General features: G+C 48.9%; 1 pseudogene; it reads left to right on the forward strand.

Annotated features, from left to right (window-relative positions):
• The first annotated feature begins 4,495 nt into the window (after positions 1-4,495).
• On the forward strand, positions 4,496-5,594 carry LOC138845404 (high mobility group protein B2 pseudogene; annotated as a pseudogene).
• Positions 5,595-7,231: the final 1,637 nt, after the last annotated feature.

Consider the following 7,231-nt stretch of genomic DNA (forward strand, 5'->3'; position numbering starts at 1 on the left):
ACTTGGGTCCTGCACCCCATGGGAGATCAGGATAAGTACCTGGCTCCTGCCATCGGATCAGTGCAGTGCGCCGGCCGCAGCGCGCCGGCCGTGGCAGCCATTGGAGGGTGCACCAACGGCAAAGGAAGACCTTCCTCTCTCTCTCTCTCTCTCACTGTTCACTCTGCCTGTCAAAAAAAAAAAAACAGTTAATGGAAAATGTACATATGATTAACAAACTATGCACGGATTTCAAAAAGGTTTGCACCCAAATAGACAGTTTTTAATTACATTCTCCCATGAACCCTTGCATTTCAAATCCTTGAATTTTATTCCAATGGAATTACATTGAATTGGCCTCATGGCCATTTAAATGTAGTGCCATTGATATAATAAAATATTGGCAGAATAAAAGGAATTGAATCCCCATTGTGAGACCAGCATTATGGCACAGAAGGTTATGCCACTGCTTGCAACCCTGGTACTCCATATTCGAGTCTGGTCTCAGTCCCACCTGCTATACTTCTGATCCAGCTCCCTACTAATGCGCTTGGGAAGGCAGTGGAAGATGGCCCAAGTGCTTGTGCCCCTGCCACTCATGTGAGAAACCCGGTTGGGGTTCCTAGTTCCTGGCTTCTGTCTGTCCGTCTTGGCTGTTTCAACAATTTGGGGAGTGAATCAGCAGAGAAAATATTCTCTCTCTCTCTCTCTCTCTCTCTCTCTCTCTCTCATACTCTGTGACTGCCTTGCAAATCAATAAAACTTTTTTAAAACAAAATCTCATTCATCACTGGGGCCACCTTCTCCAGGTTTGCAACAGATGGGCCCATAGAAAAAGTCCATAAACCACAGGGAGGCCTCCAGCCACAACAGGGTTGCTGCTGACAACTCCATGGCTTAAGGCCAAAGGAGGCTTAGGAGACCCAGCAGTACCCCCTTGTAGTGCACATTACAAGGTGCAGGAGTTTTGTAAAGGCTGAGAATTGCAAGCCATTCTCCCCTGGCCCACATTGGGAACTATTTCCCCTGAGGCCTTGTTCCCTCTAAAAGTAGTATGGCATTAAGTATTAGTATAGCATTATCTTCCCATTAAGTAGTAGGGGCACCCTTCTTCCCATCACCTCTCTCAGACTATGGAAAGTCTACTCCCTCTCCCTCCTCTTGTTGCCCTGAAAGGCCTTTAACAAAAGGTCTTGAGTGCTCTGGGCTTCAGGAAATTCAAAGGCAGGAGGGGCAATACCTTGAAAGCCACTGCACCCTGGACCCTGTGATGCACTCTCTCCCACCCCTCACCCTGGCCAGCAAGTCTGGCATGTGATGCTCTGCCTTCATGAACTGGCAAGCAAGGGAGGAGGACTGCAGGGAAAACTCCAGAACAAATGCCAGCCCCGAGCAGAGCAGAGTCAGAGTCTCAGATGAGCATATGCAAAACACCCACACATACTCTCACCTTGGGCACCCGACATCCAGCAGCATGAGAGCATAAAGAATGACTCACATGCACCTGTGATCTCGAAGGACAGAGGCTGGACTGGGCTGCTGCTTGTGAATTTACATAAGGAATCTAAGGGCTCAGCATTGTTTGGGTGCAGTCAGAGCATTTGTCAGGCACTCTGATGAGTGGTTCTTGGAGTCACCATCCCTCCTGTCCAATGACATTCCTGCATCTCCCAGCGAACAGCTTAAAGAAAGAACATTTGGCAAATTACTGCTTTATAGGTCACTATTGTCAATTCCTCCTTAAAAACAACTGCAGCACCCCATTTTGAAAATGACTATTGTTATGTGGGACTGGAAGGAAAAGACCAACATTACTGAATAGAGTCATCAAGAGCAATTTAGGCCATTTCCTACCTGCCATATTTATCCCTGCTCCTTGGCGGAGCTGAGGTACCTGAGTATTTAACACCCTTTTCAGCCAGGAGTGCCAGGCTGCCCATGCATTCTTATTGGCCTGCCTCCTGAGCCTGGAAGTGAATGGGGAAGCTCACTTCAAGAGCAAGTGCCATCTTTGATGTGCACAGAAGATGATCTGCCACAAAGCTGGGCAGGACCTGGGGTGTGCACATGTAAAACGCAGGCACAGGCATACAACTGTTCTGTGGGAGGGAACAGGGGTGACCGGGCAGCTGTGACTTCTGCATGCAGAGGCAGCTGAGGTCATGTGGGGTTACCCTGCTGACATACTCCAAAAGTAGCAGATTCTACACAGAAAATGGAGGCATAGGCGTGGCCAGCACCCAAACCACCATCCACCATGTGCAGAGAGAGCGTTCATGGCAGAGATGCTGCCCCCCCCCCAAAAAAACAAACAAACACTGCAGACCAGAAGCGTCCCTCTCCTTAGGAGGTTAGTGGTGAGGAAGCACCCTGACAGCCCAAGCCCTCCAGCACATGTGGAGGCAACCCCAGCACTGCTCCATTGCCAGGGCAGAAAGTGCCCTGCACCTGTGGTCATGGGAAATCAACTGGGGACTGGTGCGCACCTTGATGGCCTCACTCAAGTGTCTGGTGATCATGGCTGGACAGTTGGGTGCTTCAGTGGCTCCTCCACGTGGTCTCGGCTGGCCTCACACTATAATGCATGCATACCCGTCCAGCCTCTACCCACGTCACATTGATTGGTGTGCCCTTGGACAAAGCAAAATCATGGGCCTGGCCCAGAGTTGACATGGGCAGATGTGACTCATTGGAGACCATGCGTGTAATAACCTTCTGCATCTGGAATAGGCCTGTGGCTAATCCCTCTTGACTCCCCAACACCTGGCTGTGGTCCAGCTGGCTGAGCACAGGCAGAAGCCAATGTAGGAAGCCAGAGATTCTCACGAGGGGCCATACAGAAAAGGCTGTCAGCAATACTGCTTTTCTGAGCTATCCATCACAGCCGTGGGACAATGATTATGAGGGAGAGGCTTTTCTGTGGCATTTGCTCAGGACTACCCACCAAGGCCACAGGCCCTGTGCTTCCCCAGTGAGAGCAGTTGTCAGCTACGGGGCATTCACAACAGACTTATCCAGGCTCCACACTCAGTATTTGCTATTTCCCAAGTAATGCCAGAGAGGAGCAATCATTATACCCATTTTATAGATGGGTGAAGCGAGGCCCACAGCCACAAGGCTGATGGTTTCAAAGCATGTCTGTGTCTGCTCTGGATCGGAGTCTCCATGCAAGCTCCAGGAGAGAGAGAGCAGTGCTGATGTGCAAGGTGATAAGGCACTTAGAAGTCCTGGCCTTGGAGTAAGACAGCCAGGGTTTGAATCCTTCCCCTTTCAAAAACTCAGCTTAATGGCCTTGAGCCATTCTCTCCTCTGCAAAGGGGGATCATCACAGGCATGATGCTTAAATCAGTTCCATAGCAGGCAGTGCCTCTAACAAGCACAGGGCACGCAGCAGGCCCTGATAATGATTGTGATGCTCATAGACAGGGTTCCAGCCTGTTCCTCAGGGGCAGGTGGATAGCATCTTATCACAGGACACAGCTGAACACAGCAACAGCAGCAGCAAATGAATCATTGTGGAGCCACAGTGTGCATGTGAGTGATACCAAAAATACGAGGGCAATTCAAGTTCACGGAACATGGAATTCAATGACAAGTTCATTTTGGTTAAAAAAAAACACTGAAATCCATGCACTATTTTTTCATAATGTACATTTCCAAGAATGTTCTGTAGACCCCTTGTATGCACTGATTACAAAGATTTTTTCCCCCCACACAAAAGCAACCTATCTTTCAATTCCACTTTCCAGGAACTTTCTAAGTGCTGCTGTGGCTCCCGCCTGCAGCCTGCACAGTACTGGTTCTGAACAAACTGCACTGCTAACAGTCAGCAGGTCAGAACCAACCTGACCGCCAGCTGTGTGGGCCTGGCCTGGGGGTTGGAGACAACAGCTGGAGGGCAGCTCTGGCCAGAGGGGTTGAGAAAGCAGCTTCCCAACAGCTCCTGTGGACAGTGAGGGGAGCATGGGACCAGGGCCCCAGGCTTGCAGGGAAGATGTCCTGGCAGAGACCCTTCCAGTGAAAGCATGGGCATCTCCCAAAAAGGTGGGATCCACGGACCTGACCCGACTCCTGAGTGGGTCAGTCTGAAACTGGGAATGTTATGGGCTTGGTCTGAGCCTAAATTAATTTTCCAGACTCTTGCCTTTTACTTAGAGAAGAATTCTAAATACAGGCCCAAACACAGCCTGCAGTGTGGTAAACTTTAGTTACAAAGTGAGAAAAATACACAGGCCCATTAGGGCTTTATTAATGGAGAAATGGCTAAGGGAAGGGAATCATCATACCCTGCTCTGCTTGTCCTGAGTCTACAAGGAGAGAGTGCTTCCATCCTTCCTCACTTTTTATGAGCTTTCAAAAAAATGGAAGTGTTTACATGGTACCACCCCCATATCCTGGGTAAGAGGCGCTACTTCCTGGTGAGGGGTCCCCTGATTGAAAGGCAGGTGAACAGGGCAACACAGTGAAGGAGGTATGCCTTCCAGCTCATGAAGTTAAAATAATCTATCTAGGCGGGCTCCGCGCCGACCCACGGGCTCCCTCCCCACCAGGTGGCCGCCGTTCCGTCGTCATGGGTAAAGGAGACCCCAACAAGCCGAGGGGCAAAATGTCTTCCTATCCCTTCTTCGTGCAGATGTGCCGGGAAGAGCACAAGAAGAAACACCCTGACTCTTCGGTCAATTTCGCGGAATTCTCTAAGAAATGCTCGGAGAGATGGAAGACCATGTCTGCAAAGGAAAAGTCCAAGTTTGAAGATATGGCAAAAAGTGATAAAGCTCGTTATGACAGGGAGATGAAAAATTACGTTCCTCCCAAGGGTGATAAGAAGGGAAAGAAAAAGGATCCCAATGCTCCTAAAAGACCACCATCTGCCTTCTTTCTGTTTTGCTCTGAACATCGCCCAAAGATCAAAAGTGAACACCCTGGCCTGTCCATTGGGGACACTGCAAAAAAATTGGGTGAGATGTGGTCTGAACAGTCAGCCAAAGATAAACAACCATATGAACAGAAAGCAGCTAAGCTAAAGGAGAAATATGAAAAGGATATTGCTGCATACCGTGCCAAGGGCAAAAGTGAAGCGGGAAAGAAGGGCCCTGGTAGACCCACAGGCTCAAAGAAGAAGAATGAACCTGAAGATGAGGAGGAAGAAGAAGAAGAGGAAGAAGATGAAGATGATGAGGAAGAGGATGAAGATGAAGAATAAATGGCTATCCTGTAATGATGAGTGTGGAGTGTGCGTGTGCGCTCAGGCAGTTGTTTTGCTAAGAATGTGAATTCAAGTGCAGCTCAATATTAGCTTCAGTATAAAAAAACTGTACAGATTTTTGTATAGCTAATAAGATTCTTTGTAGAGAAAATACTTTTTTTAAAAAAATGCAGGTTGTAGCTTTTTGAGGGGCTACTACATACAGTTAGATTTTAAAGCTTCTGATGTTGAATGTTCCTAAATATTTAATGGTTTCTTTAATTTCTTGACTTGTGTATGGTAGCACAGCAAAGTTGTAGGAATTAGTATCATTAGTAAATTTGGATTTTTTTTTTTAGGATGTTGCATTCTTTGTTTTTTTTAAAAAAAATTTTGTAATAAAATTATGTATGTTATGTAAAAAAAAAAATCTATCTAAGCATCAGGAACACAGCCAGAAACAAAGCGAACAGGATCCCAGGAGGAGGTCCAAGGCCTGGGGGATCCTCTGCCTGCCTGGCTCAGGTCAGGTTATCTCAGGAGCCATCTGCCTGCACTCGGAGCCAGGGCTTGGTGCTAGACATCTGGAGACCCATGGACGTCAGGCTGGAAGGACACCACGGAACCAGGTGTCTGGGATGTGGAGCTCCTCCTCAGAGATGCCACCTGGGCCTGTGCGCCCTCTGCAGGTAGGAACCCAATGGCCCAGCTTAGCCAGGACCCCCAAGCCCCCATTGTGTTTCCCTTCCTTTTCCATGTGACCGATCTCTAGGCTTCCCAGAACACACCTGCTGCGGGTAGTGACAAGGGCAGGGGCTTCAACATGGCAGCTTCAGGACTGACCTCATCCGCTCCCCTCTGCCCTTCCCCCTCCCTCCCTCTGCTCTGTAACTCTGCTATTCATCTGGCCCCATCTAACTGACTTAGATCTGTTTCCCCTAAGGGCAGGACCCTGAATGCTTCCCTATCCCCCAGCCCTGCCAGTCTCCCCATTAAGATCATAGGGCTGGAGATGCCCCAGTGCCTCCGTGGGTTCCATCTTCTCAGGCTGCAGAGCTGGCAACTTCTGGCCAGGGCGGATGCCCCACAGTCCATCTGGGATGAGATTGAGTGGAAGCCTCCTGCTCAGGCAGCATCACCTTAACAGAGCCTTGGTCCAGGCCTTGACCTCAGCACCCTTCTGATAGACGGCTGTGTGTATCAGGGTAGAGAAGGGAGGAGTAAATGAGATAGCCCAGACAGGGTCCATGCTACACATGGTGCCCTTCCCTCTGTTCCCTCCCACCCTGACAGCAGGGACCACACCCCTTTCCCTTTCCTCCTGAAGGTGCCATGGAGCCAGAATTGCAGGCAGCATTGGGACCCATGTGGTTTTCCAACCTCACCCTTCCTACACCACAACCTGGAAAAGAACAGTGTACTCTTTCCCTCTCTCTGGCCACCTCTGCATGTACAAAGCACTTAGCACCAGGAGAAATTGTGATTTTTCTCCTGTTCTGTCGAGGTGACCCACTATGGGCCATTAAAAAGATACTTACTTTTAAAATATATTTGACAGCACAGAAGACATATTTGAGAAATCAGAAAGCTGAGTCCATTATGTGACATTTAGAATATACAGTGTGGTGATATATTTCTGAAATGTGTGATAATACCTTATAAATTTATATCACATACATGGCACTTAGAGATTTGAATTATCTTCCCTCTCTGCATTCAAAGTTTCTAGATGATTTCTCTATTTGAACTTCTCCTTCTTACTATGGAGCACTGGCCACCACTGTAGGAAAAAATGAAAAAAATCAGACTGCAGAGTTCAAGGTCAGTCCCTTGGGTTGTCCCACCAAACAGCTCCACAGGAACCCAGAGGGGGCCCGACACAAAGGGGCAGGTGCCACTGGTTCCATGGCACCCTTCCCAGAGCCCTGCCCTCTTCACCTGGGCCCTGGGGAAAACACAGGCCCCACTTCTGGTGACTTTTGATAAAGCCAGGGCTGAGGACCCTGATTCTTGTCACAGCAGAGCCACTAGGGATTGGCTGGCAGGCTTCTGTGACATCACAGTCAC

Source organism: Oryctolagus cuniculus, chromosome 15, assembly GCF_964237555.1.
Source record: "Oryctolagus cuniculus chromosome 15, mOryCun1.1, whole genome shotgun sequence".
Lineage (NCBI taxonomy): Eukaryota > Metazoa > Chordata > Mammalia > Lagomorpha > Leporidae > Oryctolagus > Oryctolagus cuniculus.